Genomic DNA, 24,649 nt, shown 5'->3' on the forward strand with positions numbered 1-24,649 from the left:
GATTAGTATCAATTCAATAACTCAAAAAATACCAGCTTATCTTAAGAACTACCTAATCGATACCTATTTCTTTTATCAAGTACCTATTGGAAAATCCGCTTGCTTTAGCAGCAAATGGGTCAATTTTTTTTAAGTATGAGACTATGAGTGGTTATGCAACTTTCCTATGGTTATCAAAAAATAAATGAACTTTAAAGCCTGATTTTCTTTTCGGACCCTCATATTTGGCATGTTCAAACATTTTAGTTCTTAAATTCTCCGATTAAAGACTCGGTAAATTGTACCAAAAGAGAGGCCTGATAAAAATAGAGTTAGACCAAGACAAGTCTGCAACGATTTTGAACGTCAAACTTCTATGAAATTATGACGTATAAATAACACCTGCACTGCGTGTGCTGTCAAAATCGTTGCAGACTTATATTGGTCTAACTCCATGTATGTATGGAAAATATCGACAAAAACTTAATAATATACAATCTAGCTATGGCTGTTATCAAGATATTGAATGTTTGTGGTTTCCAGTACGGATATTATGGTTATCAGCTTCTGTCCACAATGCAGTATTTGCTCTCTGCACAATACACTGGCAGATGCACAATTGCACATGCCTCATTCATGAAAATCAGTGTTGCAAATCGTCGATTGTATGTACCTATCTATATAACACACAATTTAATATAAGAAAAGTATACAATGGTTATTTAGCTAATTCTATTTGGAATATGTTTTATAAACTTTATAGGTAAATAACATTTTTTATTTCCAGCGTTACGTACTCAAAGGGTGACAGTTAAAACCCTATTACTATTGTTATTTAACTTTATTTTAAGTAGTATTCCCACTTGGTTATACAGTCAGATGCCAATAAAACAATATCAACTAAAACAAAATTAGCAGCGACTAAAACAAAATATTATTTGGGTGATTAATAGTTAGTATTGTTAGTAATGACATTTTAAAATTTAATTTAATTAAAATTTATCGTAATTGTAAATATGAGAGTATATCGAGGAAGTCGGGTAGACACTAAAAGCCAAAACCTAATAACTGTCGTCAGTCCCAAATAAACAAATGTCCTCAAAACTCTGATGCAATTAAAATAGGGCCATTTATAAATCGTAAACTTGATTAAACGTTTTCATCTCCAAATTAACTGTAATTAGTCTTGGAAACGGTTTCCGTCGACGCGATTTAATTAGAAAAAAGGACTGTGAGATAATTAGAAAAAAGAGTAAAGCGGGCTTTTCATTTTAGCTGTTTCACAGACCTCGTCGGAGATGGCGGAATGAACTTGACGCGTTTGTTACATTCCTAGATAGGGATATTATGTGGACCTATGTCCACATATCCGTATAATTATATCTATATACATATCGACACCTTTGCCCAGCAGAGGGACATCCAAGCAATGTGGCAAAGAGAATTTTCAAAAATTGCATGTGGGAACTCATGAATGAATGTTCTCAGTATTTTTTTCTGCACGTTTATTGCAAAACTTTCTTACAGTTAGTTTCGCTTTCTATGACACTTGAAATAGACGCCTTTGAGTGGCGTTAATTTTAAATGAAACAGTCTTCAACAGTTTAGAACATTGAGTAATAGGTAATTAATAATTTTATTATTTAGTAATTTTTTAAATGTAACAGTTTAGTAAATTTTGGAAAAGTACCAAAAAATTAAATTAATTTTTAAATTAATTTATAGGTAATCCTAGTCTGAACGGGCACTTTCTAAGTGGAAACTTGCATGAGAATTTTCTCATGAAAGTTTTATTTCATGACCCTTAAATAAATCAATAATTATAAAGTTATAGAATGCTGGCTGAAATAAGAGAATGAGGATGTTCACCTCTTTCTGTCTACAAAATCTTATCTATTTTACAAATGTCTCATGCCAGAGCCATTATCGTCACTTAATTGTTGTAAGAGTAGGTAAGATCGGGAAGTTTACTCATTCACCGCTGCGTGGGTGTAAAATACACCATCTACACAATTCCATTAGTAAGATTTGCATTGACGTAGTCACATTGTAAATCCAACACAAAACGCCTCCAAGAGCATTCAATGCAAACCGTTTTCAAGTACTTTAGGAAATTTAATCTTTAACTACAGAGTAAGCCGAATACGAAGAGACAATGTATAAATAGCAAGTGTCATTTCCAGAGGCTCGAATTTCCCTATGAAAAGCCCGTTCTTTCAACTCTTGTGTAAAAAGAAAATTTTCTAAGTAATTTATGATCCCTGGTTAAGATATTTCGCTGTGGGAAATCTCAAGTTAATTTGTTACCCTTACCAGCCACTTAGTCTTCTGGCTTTATCTTAAGCTGTCTTAACAAAAGCCGTTTATTTCGAAGACGGAAGACATATTGCTTAATTACTATTCATGGTTAGCAGATATAATGACCGTCCAGAACTTTAGGCTTATACGAGTAATATTTAGTCAGAATATAAAGTTATAAATAATAAACCGCTGACGTCATAGCGTAGTTGAATAGTAATAACCTCACAAACTATTATTACAATAATTGCCACCTGCTATTTTTCCATAGGTGTATTAGGTACTTACTGACTGACTGTAAATTAAAACAAAAAACACTAAACACTACTTTAAAATAATGTAGTAGTGTAGGTAATACTGCAGTTGCACTACATTATTACTATGGATCTCGCTACGGGGGTGACATCATCACTGAGTGACGAAAACTCATCCTTAAAATATTGATAAAAAAAAATACATTGAGTAGGTACCTAAAACAAAATAAATTTATATAACTTGGCGTAATATTTATTCGAGAATTACTTCGTAAATGCTCAGTTCTCACATATCCGTAGGGTCCGCTCTGACCCGGAAAATTACTTGACAATTTAACAAAATGCCGACGTGCTTTTCAGCGCCGGGTCTGAATTAATTAAACTTTGTATTATTTGTACCTATTTTAGTGCGACCTGGCATAATTTGTTGGCATATCTCGAAATTCCCACCATTTCCATTTACCTTGCTCAGACTTGAGTTACTATCAACTTTCCGAAGTATTTTTGTTTGATGTGGATGTTTTAATTTAAAATATTGTGATTTTTTTTTTACCTCAGCAGCTCGAACAAGCCTACTTTTGTCACTCCCTGGAGTGAGGAAAGTGCGACTTTCCTCACTCCAGGGAGTGAAACAATGTAGCTTTTTAATTTAGTGAAGGCCATGAACTTCATACTTTTATTAAAAAAAAATATGGTATGGTACGGTACGGTCCGGTCCGGTCCGGTCCGGTCCCGTCCCGTCCCGTCCCGTATCGTACATATTATAATACTTTTTTTTTCTGTTTATTCTGTGTAATTCGAAATACATTTTAACCTTTAATATGTTCTCACTACTGAGGTGAAAAATTATGTGTGCAACACGAGAGCAAAGTTATTTTACATCTCGTGTTTTTGAGTCCCTCGCTACGCTCAAGATTCTACCTTAGAATCACTCGCTTCGCTCGTGATTCAATTATAGAATCTTTCGCTTTCACGGGAATCAAAATAAACACTCGCAAGAAAAACCAACTTTCCTCTCCTGTTGCACAAATAACTATTGTATCACTTTATTACATTCTGTCCGGCAGGACCAAATCATACGTGATATTTAAAATAACACTTACGGTTGTTATACGCGGCGACTTCGATGTATTGTTTGCCGAAATTTCATTTGTGTGAGTATTAGTAATCTTTTAAAATACTGGTAATATTTCAAAATCTATTTGTAACATTTGATTACACACTGTCCTACCCTACCACTCATAAAAACCACCCTTCACATTCGAAACGACATTTAATGTTGTATGCGCGGCGCCGCATACTGTTGTGAAGTGTAGTTAATATGAGTAGTATAACTACTTGTATATACTATGTCTATGATGAGTAGGTACCAATTAAAAGTTAACACGTTGTCCTTATCTAGATAACTCGTGCTTACTTTCCTTGAAGGGCACGTGCTTAATTAAGTTCAACGTTGACTGAAGCGCTAACTTAGTCAAGTGGCATTTCAATTTTGAATATATGATCTTGATTTGATATTAATCCGGTACCGATTGACTTAGATATTACCTTAATTATTTTGATGACAGAAAGATGCATAGTGAATTAGCGAATAATAGCACCGGCATACTAGGACAATTTTTTTATTTTAAATTGAAGTAGGCTATTCATATTGTGTAGTTTGGTACATACATACCTGTTATTACCTATTTGAATTGTTTTTGCCGTTGATGATTAAACAAATTTACCTCCATAGAGTAACTACGCATTATACCAATTACAAGCGAGATGCACTAAGAGTACCTACTTAATGTCAAATGAATGTCAAATCAACATAAGATTTCCAAATACCTCTCCAGTATACTAACACCATGTTATGATAATTATGACACAGAAGCGACTAAGCATTGTAATTTGGTCACCAGGGAGTTCAACGCTGCAGACATGTTAATAGTGTTAAATACTTATTGCCTAGTAAGAGGAACGCTCAGTGAGATCGTTACACTGTTACTGCTACTGAGCTTTATGGGCAACTAACTTAATGCTCACGAAAACCGCTATCGAGGGTCTTCTGTCGATACTATATTTAGCCATTATTTAACATTTGATATATAGTTGGTCAAAGGTCTGTCTCATTTCAAACATAGACAGAGAGAATCATACTATCTATGTCTTACACTAGTATTAGCACCCAAAAGAAAAGGACGAGTATACATAGTTTTTTTTTTGTTTTTATTTACTGACAATTTGATTTGACCAACTATAACAACTTCTTAATATAGCACAGCACCACTGACCACTGGTGGTCCAAGAAAGCGCCCGAATTTATATACACAACACAATCCTTTATTATTTTAATAGTTGTAGGTACTTGCTTCCAAAAGTACTAAACTGTTGGTGGTCCTTGGCTAAACAGTATTTTTTGTCAAATGGTCCCTTTTCGCCAAGACCGAAAGAGAACCACTGGTCTAGCACCTATATTTTCATTTACTTTTTTACTTTCATGAACAATAAATTCTTATTTTCTTTAAAAACAACTCTCTTATCCACTTTTAACTTTCTGATAACATTTTTAACCTTTTCAAAATTATTCGCTAAATAATCTGCTTTGCTTTATATTTTAAAACCGTGAATTTGCCCGGCGTAATCTCGGAAGTATAAAGCATTTCCTGGATTTTTCTCGTAAACCGCTCAAAGCTTCTTTATTTTTACTAAGGTTAAGGAAATTCAACCTAATTGAGCTCAGAGGAAATCTCAATTATAAAGAAAATGTATTTTTACCACGCAGATTTCTGCTAAGTGGTTGCTTCATGCCCGTTACGATGTTCAGCGTAAACTATTTTAAATGTACTGCGTCATCGTACGTCGGCGCCGAATTTTGGGTGGGTTAGGGTTTTATCAATCTATCTACAAGACGTAGTGTATGAAATTAGACATGTAAATATTATATGCCTATGTATTTTTAACAAACAGGCAAGTGTAGAAATATGAGAACATTGAACCCTTTTTATATATGTACCGGCGTTACAAAGATTGAGTGCTCGTCTTTAAATCTAAATGTACCATATTGGAGACTTCGTCAAAAAGGCTATGTTGGCTCCTTTAGGCTTCTACATGATTGAGTGCTCTGATATTTTTAACTCGATCCAGTTTAGTTCACAGTAAGTACCTAATTTAGTACCTAAATTTGATTAGAAACTAGTGGTGTTATCACACCACCTATCGGTTACCTATCGGTTTGAATTTTTATTGAATAGGTATTTATTATTCTTTTTCTAAAAAAAATATCGCTATCACGACGTATTTACACCACATGATCTTGGAGAGGAAAAATTTATGATGAGCAAAGTTAAAAATGACCTTGTCTCGAGGCAGACACTCGCAAGATGACATATAAGCTCTATAAGTAAACTATCTAAGTACCAACTCATTTTAACTGCTACTTTCAAGTCTTAGCTAATTATAAAAGTTTAAATAATCATGTCAAGAGTTCATAGAAAATTAAGGCCAAACTGACAAAGTAGACTAATCCGTTTTAACTTTATGCAGATTGTTTCGAGCCGAGAAGAGCGGTCGTTAAATTTCAACCGCCATCATGGGGGCTCGACCCGAGCTCGATCACCCTCCGATCTCTTCAACGTGAGGACCGAAAGATAACATTTAAGTAGACCGACACCCACTCATTAACTGGGAGTTCGTGAACTTTTCTATGTAACACGAGTTACACGAGAGAAATGTTATGGAATCAAGTTGATTCAAAAGATAGAAATTCAGATGAAATTGAGATCTATGCTAAGATTGCTAAGGCAGGCTATTTCATGGATTTATATTTGTATTTTGTATGTTTTAGTTAAAGGGATATGTTTTTTTTAATGTCTTGTATTGTTTAATAAGTGAATTCTTGTTATTAAGTTTGACATATCTGTAATAATTCAATGTTTTTAAGAATAATAATAACTGCATCAATAAATTGCTCTGATATTTAGATTAAGGTAATATTTAAAACTTGACAATTTAAAAGTGCTTGTTGCTAGGCCTATTTGAATAAATAATATATTGAATTGAATTGAATTGAATAATTTATATTGCTTTTATTCTGTCTGTAATTAATCTGTAGTAAAAAGGCATAGCAACTTCGATTGCTACGTCGTTTTTTCTACGGATTAATCTATTTATATTATTAAATTTCGAGTATAAAGACTATAAAGGTAACACTCTATTTACATTTACGCTCCTACTTTCCCGTTTATTCGTAATATTAAAACAGATAAGACTACCAACATTTGAATGTCCACCCAAACATCTCGTGAATTCACGAAATATTTTTTGTCGGCCGCGTCACCAGGGCCTGCTGGCACTTCACCAACTTTGCCACGGAACTGCTATCTGATTCACGTTTAAATTAACCATTTTAATATTAATGTGCTTCAGCTTTTGAAGCCTGTTCGTATAATGAGTTCATAGTTTGAAGTTAAAAGGTAAGGAATAATAGGATAAGTTGGTGGTGATGTTCCATGGGGAATGAGAAAATCATCAAATATCATGCAATGTAGCGTAGCCTATATAAAAAGGAAAATTTCAAACTGAATATATTATTAAAGTCGTTGATAAAATTCATAGAATGTGTAATGTTTAAAAAATATATTCATACAAAATAAAGCGGAAGTGAGCTAAAAATAAAAAAATATATATATCACATTAGAGATGACCATGACCAAAAACATTTTCTCTTGAAAACTATGAAATGAAGTTTATTGCCAATTTGCCATCATCTCAATTACATTTAATAAAAGTCAAATGGCTATTTATAGGGTATTTGACTGTTATTAAAATTATTTTACACCATGCATGAAATAAAGCACCAGAAGATTATATAGAGAAACGTAGACAGCAGTTATTTTTAGACACAATTCATATTTTAAAACCCGTATAAAACTATAAAGAGTAGGTAATTTGATCGTGACGTCACATGCTAGTGTTTCATATAAATTCCATAGTGGCAAAACTGTTTTGACAGTCCGAAAAAAGAAACTGATTTGACTAGTAGTCAAATACCCCATTCTGTCTCTTGGTGATTCATCCAGATTCCTAAGATGCATGGTGACTAAAATATATGCATCATTTACATTTTATTAGCCGGAGTTTTCTCGAGTGATTCGCTTTTTATAATGTTTCTTTAAGAATATCCTTTATTATTAGAACTCCCGTTTGATAACTCCTGCTGATTCGTCATAAATAGTGAGGATTAGTGGCAATCAATCAATCAATCTTTAGGTATGGCTCCATCGATACTGTCGATGATTTCGCTAACGTCAAAGTGGGATCCACGTGGGATTGAATTAATGTTTCTTGATTAAAACTTCAGCCAGTGTACGGTAAACAATAAAATTATGGGCTCTAGCCAGACACGGTTAGAGGTAGAAATACCAAATGCTCTTAGAGCACGACGTTGTTCGGTGGTTTTTGTAGTTGTTTCGTAAAACCGATAGCTGTATTTTACGAGAAGCACGTGGACTACCGGCCGTTGACTCCAAAATGGTGGTTAAACACGCTTCGAGATTAAAGGATGACTCACGTTAGACCGGGCCGTGACCGGGCCGGAGCTTCCGGCGCTTAGTTTTCTATGGAAAGCATCACGTGATTACCTGTCATGTCATAGAAAAGTAAGCGTCGGAAGCTCCGGCCCGGACACGGCCCGGTCTAACGTGAGTCATCCTTAATTCTCCATTCACTGCACACTACCACATTAGATAACTGTATAATAAAAAGCTATCGATATTACACTTTAAACAATATTAAGGAGCAAAAAACAAAGGAATTAATAACGAGGCTACTATCAAGATGGCGTTTGACTTGTCAGCAATTGTCTATAGTCACCTAGGATATTTCAGCGATAGGTGTTGGATAGGTCTTAAGTTTTAACGTTCCGGATGGCGTTGAAATAATTATTCGAGTTATAGTTTATAGTAGGAAGTTCCTACAATTAACTATTAGGAACAAGCTTACAGTCGATACAAAATGTTTTGTAAATTACTCTTGTAGTTATTTATAGGAAGTCACTGACTCACCGGAAATAATGCTAACAGAAACTGAATTTTTAAATCTGAGAACTGTATACATCTTATTTACCTTTGTACTGACAGCAAAGTAACTACTTAAGACGAAAGTGCAGGACCCGCGCAAAATCGCCTTTTCATACCATATGCCTTTTTATACTTTTGTTACCATATGTTCATTGTGAATAAACGATTTCATTCATTCATTCATACAAACGTAGTCCTCATTTTCCTCTCCGGATATTAACATTATTGAAAATATTTTGACTCTATTTGTTGTATATCAACCACAGCTATGCCCCTACGAATTTTTAATAATTATAAGTTAGGATAATTTAAAAATTAATCGCACTTAAACTATCGTGAGACATATTTCAAAATATTTAGATCAGTACGATTTTTACTCACTATTATTTTTAGTCACTTATGGCGACATGTTTCGGATTTATAAAATTATTTCTTGACGATAATTCACCAATTCAATGTTATATATTTACTACGAATTGATTATTATTATATTTCCACTGAAAGTACCAATTTAAACATATCTTGTTTTGTATAAATTAACTTTTTAGCTTTAACTAGTTTTAAGACATTGCTACGCCCTTGCAGGGTGACCATGTACCAAATCTCTATGTAACACCTTTTATAACCATGGTTTTTGCATTAAATAAATGAAAATGAAAATGATTTTTTGGGAATCCTTCCCAAACCTCGTGCCTGAGGAAGGATTCCCAAAGAATCCGAAACATGTCGCCAAAAGTGACTAAAAATAATAGTGAGTAAAAACCGTACTGATCTTAACAATTTAAAAACAATTTGAAAACTATTTTTCGCTCCTAATTTTTGCAATAATCAAAAAATCTAAAAAAGTCAAACGTAGGGGCATAGCTATGGTAACATGTAAAAATATTTTCCATAATGTTAATATCCAGAGAGGAAAATGGGGACTACGTTAGATAGAGAAGCGGCCGTCTCTTTCCTCTTAAGTACTTGTGCCAAAAGAAGTTGAACCTAAACCATAAAGAAACAAGGTAGCATTATTAGAATTGATTTCAATATGTAGTTGGTTTTCAGAGGTGATGCAAGTTAATTAAGGATATATTTCGTAATGCGCGAAAACCGTAAACTTGAAGAGGCGTAGTAAAATATCACCAACACAGACAATTACTTCTGTTCCGAGTACGTATCTTGAAATTAATGTTAGAATGAAATGAACGTAATGAAAAGGAAATAATTATACTCGTATACACTTACGATAAAAGACGTGAGTAGACCACAAATGGCGCGGCGGGATGGGCCATACGCCATCCGACACCACTATCCTCTCTACACGCTGGCCCATCTTAGTGGGCGACTATGATGGTCCATCGTGTAGAGTCATTAGGTGTTGCAGGTGTCCATGGGCGACGGTGATTGCTTACCATCAGGCAATTCGTCTGCTCGTTAGCCTCCTAAATAAATAAAAAAGATATCTCGGAGTACGCACAGAGGTAGTACCTACCTACTATAACTTTACAGCGTTAAAGTTTACACATCTATTATCCTAGTGAAATGATAGCTCATTTTAAAGTAAAATTTGTCAACTTTTATAATTGATGCCCGTCATTTATCCACCGAGCTCTCTTGACGTAGGTATTTTGTCTCTTTTATCATGCCGCCGACGTAATCTGATTATATAAAATTTTCATAACTTCGTCATATTCTCGTTTTACGTTAAAATGAAATGCTATTTAAACGTCGCCGTCGGAAACATTCATCTATCACGGGTCGTTGAATTTTGTAAATTACAAGAGGAATAGGCTTAGTACAGTTCACGCACGAATGAGGAACACACACCCCTTTCTCACTCGCCGATCCACGATTTTCGTGCGTGAAGTGTAGTGTACGTAGATTGGAGGAACTTTTATTAGAGCACCTTGTCAGTTCTTTGCAGTGTTTTGCTACTTTTGCTAAGTGACGTTGATATATTAATCAAGAGCAAAACTCGTTTTTTATCAGAAACTCAAATAACACTTTGATTCCATAACAATATGTTAATGCTCGAGCCATTCAGACTACCCACTTAGTTCCCATGCAGAAAAGCTTTGTCTCAGGAAGTAGTAGTATTTCCAACTTTTCCAAGTCATCGGCAGCGCACCAATCCGCACTTGACCTCATGACATGGCTGAAAGCCGGGCCGAGCCGCAGCCTACTTCTTTTCAGCCGTGTTGACTCAACCTACTTCCATTGCCACTGCAAAGCGACAAGAGGTCCACGTAGTTTTAAACTTATGGCGTGGTCCGAAACCTACCTCTAATCACAAATTGGTTCAACCGGAGTAAATTTTCAGAAATTAGGAAAATCTGTCAAACAAGAACAGGTATGTCGGTAGCTCTAGTTTCCAAATATCTTTAAAAGATGTTCCAAAAATATACAACTTACACATCTCTAAGACACTAACAATATGTAAATGTATTTTTAAACGTTGGCTTGTAAACGTGTTTGTAAAGTCAACCGTTTCAGTAAGTTTAATTTCACTTATACATAGATATACCTTGATCGAGCGAATCGTGATTGAGCGTTTGGGCATTGGTGACTAATAATCTTCAAAATATGAAGACCAGAACGGATGAACACAAAACAATGACTAAAGATTTTCTTAAAATCCCTATAAACAAATGTAACGACATTATTCTTTTCCAATCATTGTGAAACGACGAAGAGGTTTAGGGTTGATTACATTAAATAAATATGCAATTTAAGTTGATTGTTCAATGCTCATTTTCTGAATATTAAGGGATGATCGCCAACTAGCTATTAGGCCCGACCAGCAGGGCGTCGGGAACAGCCATAAGGGATCGGGCTATAGTTCCCACGCTGACCTAATGTTACTTGAGAACTCCAATATTCTTCGCAGATGTGTATTTGCGTTTCACATTTTGCTTAATGAGAGAGTGAGACGCAATGCACATTGGACAAAGAAGTTAAATAGGTGGAATACTACCCTTAGGTAAATATTCAATGTAATTAACTTTTTGCTATTTAACTGCGTAATAAGTTCATTGATAGTAATGAAACACGCAAGATAGATAAGCAATAATAAAGAAGTCAGTGCCATTTCAGAGGTGCGATAACGGTTTATTTATAAGCGATAATGTCCATCACTTCTCTCATATCAATTGTTATTAATAGTCTTGTTATCGTAAAATAAGCTACAGAGGTTAGCACAGAGGCGATTTCTAGAAATTTATTTAGGTTTAAGTGGTATAATACATTTTAAGCCAGCCAGAGCATTAAATTAATAATGTAAGCCCAGTTTTACGCAAAATAATAATATGAAAACAATAATAAGTATTTAGTTTCAGTTGATTCAACATGAATTCAGCGTGCGAATGTAGCCAGCCTTATGGACACCCTTCTGCAGGGGACAGATCTGGGGGATAAGATAGGTGGGTAAGCTTTATTTATTTAGTGTATACTTCATTTTAATAATAGTTTATCAGTGTAGTTTATATTAAATAAATAAAAAGTTCGTAGGTACCAAAACAGTACCTTTTCACATAAATCTACTGATACATAAATTCGTCGTTTCAATCGGTTAGGTGGGTATTTTATACCCACATAACTTAAATATACTTAAGGGCGTTTTTACATAACTGTGAACCATTAACGGCTGGTTAGTAATAGTTAGTTACGAAACTGATGGTAAAGTCAAACCCTATACCTACATTTCGTCACAAAACGTAACGTCTCTAAACCACAGTAAGTTTACAACGTTTACAAGATATTCGCGAGTAACTTGTTTACTAAGATCGACATTCAAGATCAAGTAAAATACTGAAACCCGATATTGTTCCCAAGGCTCCTCTTGAAAGCGGACAAAGGATTGCCTTTGAGACCAGGTGAAGGTCGCTACAGAGCCTATAGGCTTCTGAAGTGTCTTCTCAATAGGGCTTTTACCTTTATTGTACTTCGACCTTGAACTTTAAGTATTGAGAACAGGGTTTACTTTCAAAGGATTGCGGAGATGAAAGTGGTTGGGAGAAGATGAAACAGACTGTTTAAATTTGTAAGCTGGGGAAGAGATAGGTAGGTAGGTGAAATTCGTGTGCTCCTTTTTTATTTATATACTTTGTACATTAAATGTACTAATGAGTTTTATCGTAATCCAAAATAATATGTATTACTAAATTCAGAGAATATGTCTGCGGTTTCGTCAAATTGCCATGACTACTCTTTTCATAATACAATTTGTATGGGTCGCGGCAATTAGACCGCAGACATATTTTTTGCGAATGACTGAAGAAATTATTTAAGCTGTCAATTGTTTACTTACATCGTTAGTCAGGTACCTATTTATTGTTTTGCGGAAAACATATACATATATTATACAGGTTCTTGAGATGTTTAATCAATGTGTAAAAATTGGATACATAGTGCGACGACAGTGGGATTTATTGCATCTGCAGATGGTTTTTATTGCTGTCGAATTACTAAAAAATTTAAATGCTAAAATATAAAATATAATAATTACTCAAAGAAAAAATTTCCCAAAATCTATTGATAAAATTGATATTCTGTTAATGATGCCATCTTACTAAGACTAGGCGTCTTTGACTAACTCTAAGAGCGAGCAGTACGCGCCTTCACCACTGGAGGGCTTCGTCACTTGTTCTTTAATATATAACATCTATATCAGTTTATAATTAATTGCTCTCTTTACACAAACTATTGTGTGAAGTTACTACGAGTAGTTATAAAGTATATAAAGGCATATTTACCTACCTAGGTAATTTTGTGATTTATGTATGTTTAGTTAGAACATTAACCCTATTTGTAATAAAACCAGCGGACATTAGGGTCAACAATGTTGCCCTTTATTGTTACAACACTTATGTGTATCATTATACCAATCAAAAATTACCCCCGTGAACCTGTCATTAGTGTTGAATCAATGTAGGTCTATTTGCTGTTTTAGGTTCCCTACCTAATTATTTATTTTTCCCCTCACTAGCTCGGAAAGTTGTCTTTTATCCTTTAAAACAAGCAGGGAAAAACGCATTTTATCCACTAGTGGGGAAAGTAATTTGACCTTGGATGGAGCGTGTTTAAGTAGCTTGACAGATAACAAAACGTAAAACGCTCATAATAATGATTCGTTTGATATTAATTATCATTAAACAAATGGTTTGAGAATCTAATAAAAAATACCAAATTTAGCTTTATTTAATGATTTTATGTCATAAACCTTACAGTTCCATAAGAAACGTTTGTTTTTTAATAATGATGTTAAATATAATTCTGAACGCACAAGTTGAGTCGATGCAATTTCAAAACGCATCATTGAGCATTGCATCGTTTCATACGTCAGAAATGTCAACATTGTCAACAAAATTTTTACTTTTTTGTTATAATATCGTAAAAAAATGAGTGATTTCAGTGATGAAGATGATCTAACGCCTGTGGATGTTGCACTTTCCTCGCTATAGTGAGGTGAAAAGTTTTGTGTTACACACGGGTGCAAATGTATTTTTCCCCTCACTAACTCGGAAAGCCGTCTTTTATCCTTTAAAACAAGCGGGGAAAAACGCATTTTATCCACTAGTGGGGAAAGTTATTTGACCTTGGATGGAGCGTGTTTAAGTAGCTTGACAGATAACAAAACGTAAAACGCTCATAATAATGGTTCGTTCGATATTAATTATCATTAAATAAATGGTTTGAGAATCTAATAAAAAATACCAGATTTAGCTTTATTTAATGATTTTAAGTCATAAACCTTAAAATTCCATAATAAACGTTTGTTTTTTAATAATTATGTTAAATATAATTCTGAACGCACAAGTTAAGTCGATGCAATTTCAAAACTCATCATTGACATTTCATACGTCAGAAATGTCAACATTGTCAACAAAAATTTTACTTAAAAACTTCTTACGTAAAAGTACAGAATTTCCAGTTTTTTGTTATAATATCGTAAAAAAATTAGTGATTCCAGTTGATTAAGATGATCTAACGCCTGTGGATGTTGCAGTTTCCTCGCTATAGTGTGGGGAAAAGTTTTGTGTTACACACGGGTGCAAATGTATTTTACTTCTCGTATGTTAAATCACTCGCTACGCTCAGGATTCAACTATAGAATCCTTTCGCTTGCTCGTGTTTCAATTCCACACTCGCGGGTAAAATACAACTTTGCACCCTTGTATAACAAATAACTATTACTTCTCGTGTTTCAATTCCACACTCGCGGGTAAAATACAACTTTGCACCCTTGTATAACAAATAACTATTACATTGCACTGCGACTAAGCGTTGCCTGGCTTTCAATACATTTTTACGTTTTCTTTGATCGTCGATGAAGACTACGAGTACATTAGTCTGTCATTTGGCGGGAAAACGAAGAGACTGAAAAATGCGGAGGCGACGAAAGTTGACCTTGACATGTTTAAAAATATTGTACAGCAACAATATACATAAACGCAATATTTCACCGACAAAATCGCAATTTCCTTATTTTCCATTCCTACATCGAAACTGCTACTAAGCAATAGTGACGTTACATGGTGACGTCACGATGTATTGCCATTTTGTTAGAAGCGTTTCGTCAGTAAAGTGCGGGTGCCAGACTTTGACTTTGACCATCTTTTGTGATTGTTGTATTGCTTTAAGACAATGGGTCCCACTGATCCTCAAAACAAACCTGATCGACTGATACCATTAATAAAAACCGGCCAAGTGCGAGTCGGACTCGCGTTCCAAGGGTTCCGTACATTACACAATTTAAACAATGTATTTTTTATGTGAAATGTCTTTAAAAAACCCGTAGGGGTCGGATCCAGTCCTAATTAGTCGACTCATGCCTCTGGCCCACCTCACGTTGTGTAATTTGTGTTGAAATAAGGCATTATTAATACCATAATTTACATTAAATATTACCGAGTTATATTGAATTTTAAAAATATTGATATTACATTATTATTTCGGAATACGCCTCCTGTACCTATTGCGTATTGATCCAATATTAATAGAGCTGGGTGTATTTTAGATTTTAGCTAGTTATAAATTTCGTTTAGTAGTACCACTGTACACAGGGTGTCCCAGAACAACCACGTCACAGTGACACCGGAGGTAGGTCAACTGAAGAGGAACCTAAACCTAACCAGCGTTTTATTTTCCGTGGAGTAATGCAGTTAAGCATTTCGCCCAGCCGAACATGATCCCAGTAAAAGTTGCAAGGTTTTCGAGTTATCGATGCTGGTAGGTAGGTACTAAAAATGTTAAAACAAAGGGGAAAATTCTCAATTAACTCGAAAACCGTGCAACTTTTACTGGAGTCATGTAAGGCTGGTTAGGTTCCTCTTGACTTGACCTACCTTCGGTATCACTGTGACGTGATGCTTCTGGGACATCCTGATGATCCCGTATATCTTGTATGTAAATAAATTATTTTAAAAATTGGAAGAATAAACAACGGAAATATTTTATTATCTACCGACCCCGCTGATAACTATTATATTTAACTATAGAGTAACTTATACTAGAGCGGTACTGCAATAGTAAATTTTGTAACCCCAGTAAATTCACTGCCATCTGTCGACACACTTTAAAACTAAAAATGAATTATTTTAATTTAATTATTTTTATGAATTTGACCCATGTTCTTTCACTGATATGCGTTAAAATTGTTAAATAACAAACGAAACCGTCAACGCCATCTATACGACAGTAGGTCAAAGCTAGTAGCGCCCTCTGAACGAGAATCAAATTTTCTTGATTTTCGAGGCACGTTTTTTTTGACCTTTGCTTTTGACACTTTGATTTAACCCAGTCTAAAATAGCTCGGGCATTAAAGCCAAATAGCAGCCTTGATTCGATAAATGTTTTTATTCGACTATATTTTACCACCTAATGTACAATGTACCTAATAAAATGAAACTACTAAAACTGTTTAAAGAGCCACAAAATGACTTAGTTTCACTGAAACAACTTTACTGGTTTTTAATGCCCGCCTTCCTACTTTCAACCACGATTTGAAATACAAATTGTTTTGATGGACTAGAGTTCCAATTCTGTATTTAATACAGTAAAACAGGTTATAACGATTCGATTGCTCCCGTTGAAGCTACTCGATATGAAGCGAACCATGTCGAGCAATATTCGACTTAAAATACAGGAGTGACCCGTTTTAATATATTTAATAGGCAGATTCTGACTAAACATTTGTAATGGTTTTGATCTTGTTATGATACGCGTAAAATGCACGGGGAGTCATGTCATTTCCGCATCTAGTTCGCACTTTGGTGCGCGTTAGATGCACTGTGAGTTGTGTCAGAGTAATATCATAATAGTCGACACTTTTACAAATTGTGTTAAATCAGAATATGTCTCTAGATTATCCAATACAAAGTAATATCTTTATTTCAGAATACCAGTTTTGTATTTACGAGTATTTTATATTATCAGTTTGTATTAAATATAATTGAGACGGTACAATAAATAAAAAAAAGCTATGATGAACTCGTCCATAAAGTAGCATTTCCGCCCCAGTTGGTATCGCTCTAATGTAGCGGGAAATGGAAAACTCATTGAGCCCCAAAGAGTATGGCGTGAAAACTATTCCTGGCTCAAGTCAAGTAGGAAGCAGGCTTTCGTGTAGGTGTAGATAATAAATGAATTACGTAGGTATTTGTTTCGATAATAGTACTATAAGTTGGTCAAGCAAATCTTGTCAGTAGAAAAAGGAGACAAATTTAAAAAATGTAGGCGCGAAGTTATCGTCCCATAGAAAATTTGAATTTCGCGCCTTTGTCTACAGACAAGATTTGCTTGACCAACTATATTAGACTGCTAAAAAAGAAAAAGGCATACGTTTTTCAAAACCAAGAAACCCCTATAGTTACAGGTCTATCTGTTATCTTAGGCGACTCTTGCCGACCGCCTAATTTATGCCTATACTGCTATGCTAGGATAAACTACACTTATTTACGGTGCTTTGGGTTAACTTTGAAAGCGGGATAATTTTAAAAATATAAATATAAATAACCTAAAATACCTATGATATATATGACTTGGGCCTTGGCATCTAGGAGAGCCTAGAGTGTTAAGTATAACCAGGAAACACACCATACATGCGTCACAAGGCGGAAGAAATATACTGGTATGGCATAAAAGCATTTAATAAGGCTTTGTGTCTAGATATTATAAGTAGGATTTACAATAAGCACAGCACAGACAACACAGGTAACAGATATATAGGCTGGAAATAATTTTCCTAAGAGATGAACGTTGAAGATGGGCATTTTTATTTTAACTTGTACTTTAAAGCGCGACTTAAGTCGCGTTTCAGTAACGTCTAACCGTTACATTCCTGACAAATTGCATGGGATTTGACATTGACCGTCAATTTTGTGACGATTAGCTTAGAATAGAATAAAATTAATTTATATTCTATTCTACGTATACAGTGTGTAAATCTAATACGGGCGATAAATTAAATCAGACATAGAACTCATTAGTGCAATCATTAATTAAGATGTTTTTTTAAGCTACACTTTACTGTGACCCCATAATTATTTTTTTTTAAATTTTATCAGCAGCAATGTACTGTAAACATGGTTGCGTTACCAGAATATCTATTCGAAACGATTACTACGCATTTACAAACTTACCTAATATCTGCAGGAACAATCACATGTTAGTATTACACTGCGTTTAATGTTTTGTGGTTATTTTGGTAGACTAGACTGGTACTAGGCATGTTAAAGATATTTATTTATCATTTTTATCAACAAAGAACTGACTTCATCTACTTAATGTCATTTTAATCAGTCACAATAACAGCACTTGACGTTCTTGACGTGATGATTCCTAATACTGAGCATAGACATACTTTGATAGCACCTTTTCTGAAAATGCATTTCATATCAGTAAAGACAACTGTTATGTAAATACAACTATTATGATATCACTTAGTATTTCATTTGTCTGACCAGATGGTGGGAAATAAGTATACGGCCCGCCTGATAATTGTATTATTACCAATATTGATTTCGAGAATTAACTAAACAGTCTAAACACCACAAAGTTTGGTACATTGTTTCAAAACGTGACAAACTCTTTGGCAAAGTTAAATGTTTTTTATTTATTTCAACTTTGATTTGACAATGTCAGTCATTCAATACAGAAGTAATCGTAAGTTATAAAAATGCCTCGTTTAACAACTTTGACTGCTCCCGAATTGGACATGATTTTAATTTACGGTGAAGCATTACAAAATGGTAATCGAGCGTTAGCTGTGTACAACAGAGAGCGATTCTCTGATCGAATTGTACCAAGAAACGCTCGAGTAGGTAATTGTAAACGCGATACAGCGAGTTCGCGAAGGTTTGCCCGTGTCTGGAAGGGTGGAGTGGAGGGAGCAGCTATTCACGAAGTACCAGTTCTATTACAAGACCGAATCCTGTTATGAAATACAAGGAAGACACGTGGAGAATGTATCTGCGGCGAAACCAGCAAAGCTAAACTGTGCTTTTAATAGGTAGGTATTAAAATAAATTGATTATTACGTGTACGAGTATCTAACTTTATAAAAAGCATCATACTTGGTTATTAATAATAAATAATAACTTATTTACCCACTCATGACAGTTAATGACAATAATGACATTACATACGCGATATGAGCTTTTGAAAGTAACTGTCAACGAGCGTTTAACGCGAGTGTGTTTGCATTACATTGCGGGCCGAATTATTTTGTATGGATAAAATTTTAATTGCAATTCTAAGTAAAAGTTATCTAATTACATTTCTTATGTCCTATATTAACCACCGTTAAGAGATTCACCCGTATTAGATTTACACACTGTATACGGTTTTAAAATGGTTTGGCTGTATAGTCCAGTGGACCAGAGCCAATTTGAAGGTTCTGCCAAGTTTGTAGCCTATCGATACCTTGAAATGGGTCAAAACTAACAAGTTAGGTATGCCTAATCTTCCTATTTACTTGTAATTGCCAGCGTATTGTAACTCCGTATAGCCGGTAGTACTATTAGTTATTCTGTGGTATAGCAAAATAAACGTTATCGCCTCTTTTAAATTAATAAAGGTTACATTCAGATTTCGATAACTGCTGCAGCGTTGACGACTTGACTCGGGCAATTTTACTGTTAATCTCTACTGATTAATGGCCATTAATAGTTCTTTGTTTTACAAGGGGGCAAAGTTGTTGTTTAACCCTCGTGCAAATATTGATCCCGAGCGTCGCGAGCGTTAAACAAAATTTTCACCACACCAACACAAGGAAAATACTAACTGTAAAATAACAAACAAAATCAAATCAAATCAATTCAAAATGAATGTTATTAAATATTTATCATTCAAAATCATCATTTAAAACTCAATTTTAGAATTGAATTCCTTAGGGAAACAATTCAAAATTTGCGATTACTTTGCCGCACATGTGGATAAAATGCAACTTTCTCATCAGTTTTTGAACAATCAAGAGAACCTTTAACAGCTGGTGTGGTGAAATAGTAGATTGTTAACCAAGGGATGAAAGGCACTCATTCCTGCCGAGGTATTTTGGCGCTCGAACGCAGTGAGAGCGCCAAGAGTCTGAGGCAGAAATGATGCCTTTCACCCGAGTTAAACACTCTACTTTTCATTTCGAATACGAGAAAAGTAAAATGCATGGGTTTTTTAAAAAACATGACTAAGTATACATTTTTATAGTATTTCTTGAGGGTACTTTGAATTAACAATTCAGGCAAAAGTATCGTTATTTATGGAATGGAGAGTCAAATACTAGAATGGAAATTGTATAACAAATCCATTTAAACTTAAATTTCAATTGCTTATTGTAAACAAATTAATAAAATCGTACATCGAACGTAAAATGCTCTAGTGCAGACACGTATCATTTTCTGCACACCTTTTAGAACAACAATGACCCTCTTTCAGAGCATGAGAAATGAAAAATCTAAAGCGGTTGAGGTGCAAGAGTAACAACAGTACGCTCAGTAGCCAAAATAAATACATACCTATTTACCTACTTCCCTTGCATAACGCCCTGTAAACTCTAGTTCCTCATAACGTGAAATAAGAATTGAAACGCCGATTTGCAACACAATTATATTATTAATAAATTAGACGCGTATACATGACATGTTATTTCTTTGAAGGATATTGCAAAAAAAAAAGCTTGACAATGGTCAATTGACAATATAGGTCGCAGGAAACCCGTAGCGCGCGATGTGTGCAGCGCAGCGCCATCTACCATGAAATTGAGTATGCTTTCTTGCTTGCCGCAACATACTCCCGCCTAAAGAATAGCAGAATCCTTTCTTCTCACATCTGGTAGTGGACAGAGCTTCGAAATCGAGCGGGTTAGCACTCCAGTTGCTGTGCGGACTTCGTAGACTCGTGTCACGTTGTCTTGTCCAGGGTGTTTCTGTACAACTCTACCTAGTAGCCATTTACTAGGAGGTAATCTATGATCCTTAATTAGTATGAGGTCTCCGACGTTAAACTCTTGTTTTCTGATTTTCCACTTCGGTCTCTCTTGTAATCTTGTTAGAAATTCAGTTTGCCATTTTCTCCAAAATATTTGTAGCATTTTCTGAATGTTTTGCCATCTTGATAATGAATTTGTCTTATGTTGTGTCAAATCTCTCTCCGGGATGGTGACTAACGGTTCTCCGACAAGAAAATGTGCTGGTGTCAGCGGCTCTAGGTCATCAGGATGATCGCTCAGCGGTGATAAAGGTCTTGAGTTCAGACAAGCCTCGACCTGGTTCAAAAGAGTTGTAAATTCTTCGAAGGTAGGTGTAGCGTCTCCGAGAGTTCTCTTAAGATGAAACTTGATACTCTTGACTCCGGCCTCCCACAATCCGCCATGGTTTGGTGATCCAGGAGGGATGAACTTCCACTTGGTGCCTTCTGTATCTAGTAGGGCTGCTAGTTCAACAGGGATTGTTGACTTGCCAAGTCTCCAAGTCTCTAGTATTTCTTTGCTCGAGGAAATGAAGTTAGTCCCGTGGTCACTCCACATCTCCTTGACGAATCCTCTTCGTGATGTAAATCTTCTAAATGCTGCCATGAACGCTTCCATAGACATGTTGCTCACACATTCTATATGTATTGCTTTAGTTACCATGCAGATGAAGATGCTTATATATGCTTTGAAAGTCTTTGTTCCTCGTCCAGGGCTCATGCGCACGTTTACTGGACCTGCGAAATCTACACCAGTTGTAAGGAACGCTCTTGACGGCTTCACTCGTATCTCAGGTAAGTCACCCATCAGTTGAGTTACTGTCTTTGCTTTTTGTTTAGCACAAGGAAAGCAATTTCTCACGTATGTTTTTATAGTGTTTCCTGCGTCAATCAGCCAGTATCTTCCTCTAAGATATGTAGTCATCAGTTGAGGGCCTCCATGCAACGTCTTCTTGTGTGCGTCGTTAAGTAAAAGTGGTATCAGTACGTTGTTCTTGGACAGGATAATTGGATGTTTGCTCAGGAACTCTAAATCTGCATGTTTCAATCTTCCTCCAACTCTCAGGATTTGTTTGTCATCGAGAAAGGGCGTAAATGACAGTAAACGACTTCTTTTCTTCAATGTTGTGTGATTTCTCAGAGCTTCGATTTCTTGTGGAAATTCTAGTTGTTGAGAAAGCTTGATACATGTTGTAAGTGCTTCTTCTCGCTCATCATGAGTTACATATTGAGGTAAGTTTTCTTTTACATGTTTGTTTTTTAAGATAAGCCATCTTCTACAGTAGGCTATGACTGAGATGAGTTTTCTCAATAATGAATATCTCTTTGAAATTGTAAGTATGAAATCTTCTGTCTTCTGAGTCTTCTCTGACAAGGTAGTAGTTGCGCATTTGATAGATTTTCTTGTTTCTAGATCTGTATCTTCTACTTCATAGTGTTCTCTTCTCCATTCTCTTTGATGTAAAAATGTTGGGCCTTGAAACCATAGTGTATGTTCTTTTAATTTCTCAGGTGTGACTCCTCTCGATGCTGGATCTGCAGGGTTTTCTTTTGTGTTCACGTACGACCATGTTGTATCTATGTTGTTGTTGATTGCAATGACTCGGTTTTTCACAAATGTTGTCCACTTCAGCGGGTCTCCGAGAATCCAGGCTAAGGTTACTTTTGAATCTGAATAAGCGTATGTATGGTTGTGCTCGATTCTCATAGCTGTAGCGACGTGTTTCAGTAGTTGGCTCAGTAGCAGTGCTGCACTCAGTTCAAGACGGGGCAAAGTGAGTTGTTTTTTCAACGGTGAGATTTTTGTTTTTGCCATGATGAGTGATATTTTGACTTCTCCGTCTGGTTGGATTACTTTGCTGTAGACTACTGCTGCGTAGGCTGACATTGATGCATCAGCAAAGCCATGCAGTTCTACTAACTCGCTGTTGTTGGTCGTTCCGATCCATCTCTCAAGCTTCACGTCTGACAGGTGCTCTATGCCTCTGCAGAAAGTCTTCCACTCTGTCTTCAAGTCTTCAGGTAACTCTGTGTCCCATGATAATTCTCTTGACCAGGTCTTCTGTAGAAATATTTTCGCCATGGCTACAGATGGTGCTAGCCAACCCATTGGATCCAACAGGGAAGCGATGACTGTTAAGACGTTTCTCTTTGTTACTCGCTGCTCAGATAAAGTGTTGATTTTGTTTGTTACTAAGAGGGTATCTTCGTTTGAGTTCCAAGTGATTCCTAATGTTTTGATTGTCTCTTTTTTGTTGATGTCTATCTCAGAATTCTTCGCTCTCTTCTCTGGTTCTACTGTGTTTATGAATTCTTTGCTGTTTGAAGACCATTTTTGTAACTCGAAGCCTCCTCTTCTTAGTACTTCTGTCAGTTGACGTTTAGCCTCTACTGCGGTTTCTATTGTATTTCCCCCTGACAGTACATCATCCATGTAGAAGGAATGGTTGATGATTTCTCGAGCTTGTGCATAATCTTGTGTGTTTGCCTCATCGATTGCTATCTGTCTCAGGGTTTTGATTGCTAAGAATGGTGCACATGCTGTTCCGAAGGTTACAGTTAGCATTCTATACTCTCTTATGTCTTCATCAGGGCTGAATCTCCAAAGTATTCTCTGAAAGTCTGTGTCTTCTCTTCTTACAAGGATCTGCCGGTACATTTTGATGACATTGGCGACAAAGCAGACTTTATGCGTTCTCCATCTCATAAGAATGTCTCGAAGATCTCCCAGAAGTGACGGACCAATTAGCAGTTCTGAGTTGAGGCTTACTCCGTTGGCTCCTCTGTATGAAGCGTCATAAACTACCCGAAGCTTAGTAGTGTCTCTATCTTCACGGATCACAGGATGATGTGACAGGTATACTCTTCTGTCTGGCTCTCTCATAGGTTCATCTCGTTCAACTAATTCCATATGTTGTAACATTATGTACTCTCTCATGACTTCATTGTAGGATTCTCTCAATTTTGTGTTTGCTTCTAATCTGCTCTCAGTGCTCATGAATCTTCTCAGTGCGATTTCTCTCGAATTCTCTGGTAAAGTAGGTTTGTCACACTTGAATGGAAGTGATACGATGTACCTTCCGTTTGTATCTCTTGCTACTGTATCTTGATAAATGTTCTCAGCTCGAAGTTCTTGTGGGGTGAGAGTGTCGTTTTCCTCTGACTCTAATCTCTCTGTCTCCCAAAATTTTTCTACCATCTTCTCTAATGTTATGTTCAGATGCATGCTTTTGAACTCTCTCATGTGGTTGTTGTTCAACTGACCTCCTGACAGGATGTATCCCAAGCGAGTTTGTTGTGCTATGGGAGTACCTGGTTCTCCTTTAATCACTCCGTTCATCAAAATGTCTGTGTAGATGTGAACTCCAAGTAGTAGATCAATGTTGCTTGGTGTATGGTAAGTTGGGTCTGCAAGTGACAAGTATTGCAGATGACTCCATTTCTGTGGATTGATTGGGACTTCAGGCATATTGTCGGTGACATCTTGAACAATGTAGGCTGTGCAGTTGACTTTGAAGTTGTCGTTGAACCTTGAGTAAACTTCTATATCTGTAGCGGACTTGATTCTTGTTGACATATGACCCACTCCGGTAACTAATCCATCAGCTGGTT

General features: G+C 35.8%; 1 protein-coding gene across 1 annotated transcript in view; it reads right to left on the bottom strand.

Moving 5' to 3' along the window:
* LOC134743519 (uncharacterized) overlaps nt 1–24,649 on the bottom strand; it is a 99,173-nt gene that overhangs the window by 65,469 nt on the left and 9,055 nt on the right. The window lies entirely within an intron of this gene.

The sequence above is a fragment of the Cydia strobilella genome, chromosome 8 (genome assembly GCF_947568885.1).
Source record: "Cydia strobilella chromosome 8, ilCydStro3.1, whole genome shotgun sequence".
Taxonomy (NCBI): domain Eukaryota; kingdom Metazoa; phylum Arthropoda; class Insecta; order Lepidoptera; family Tortricidae; genus Cydia; species Cydia strobilella.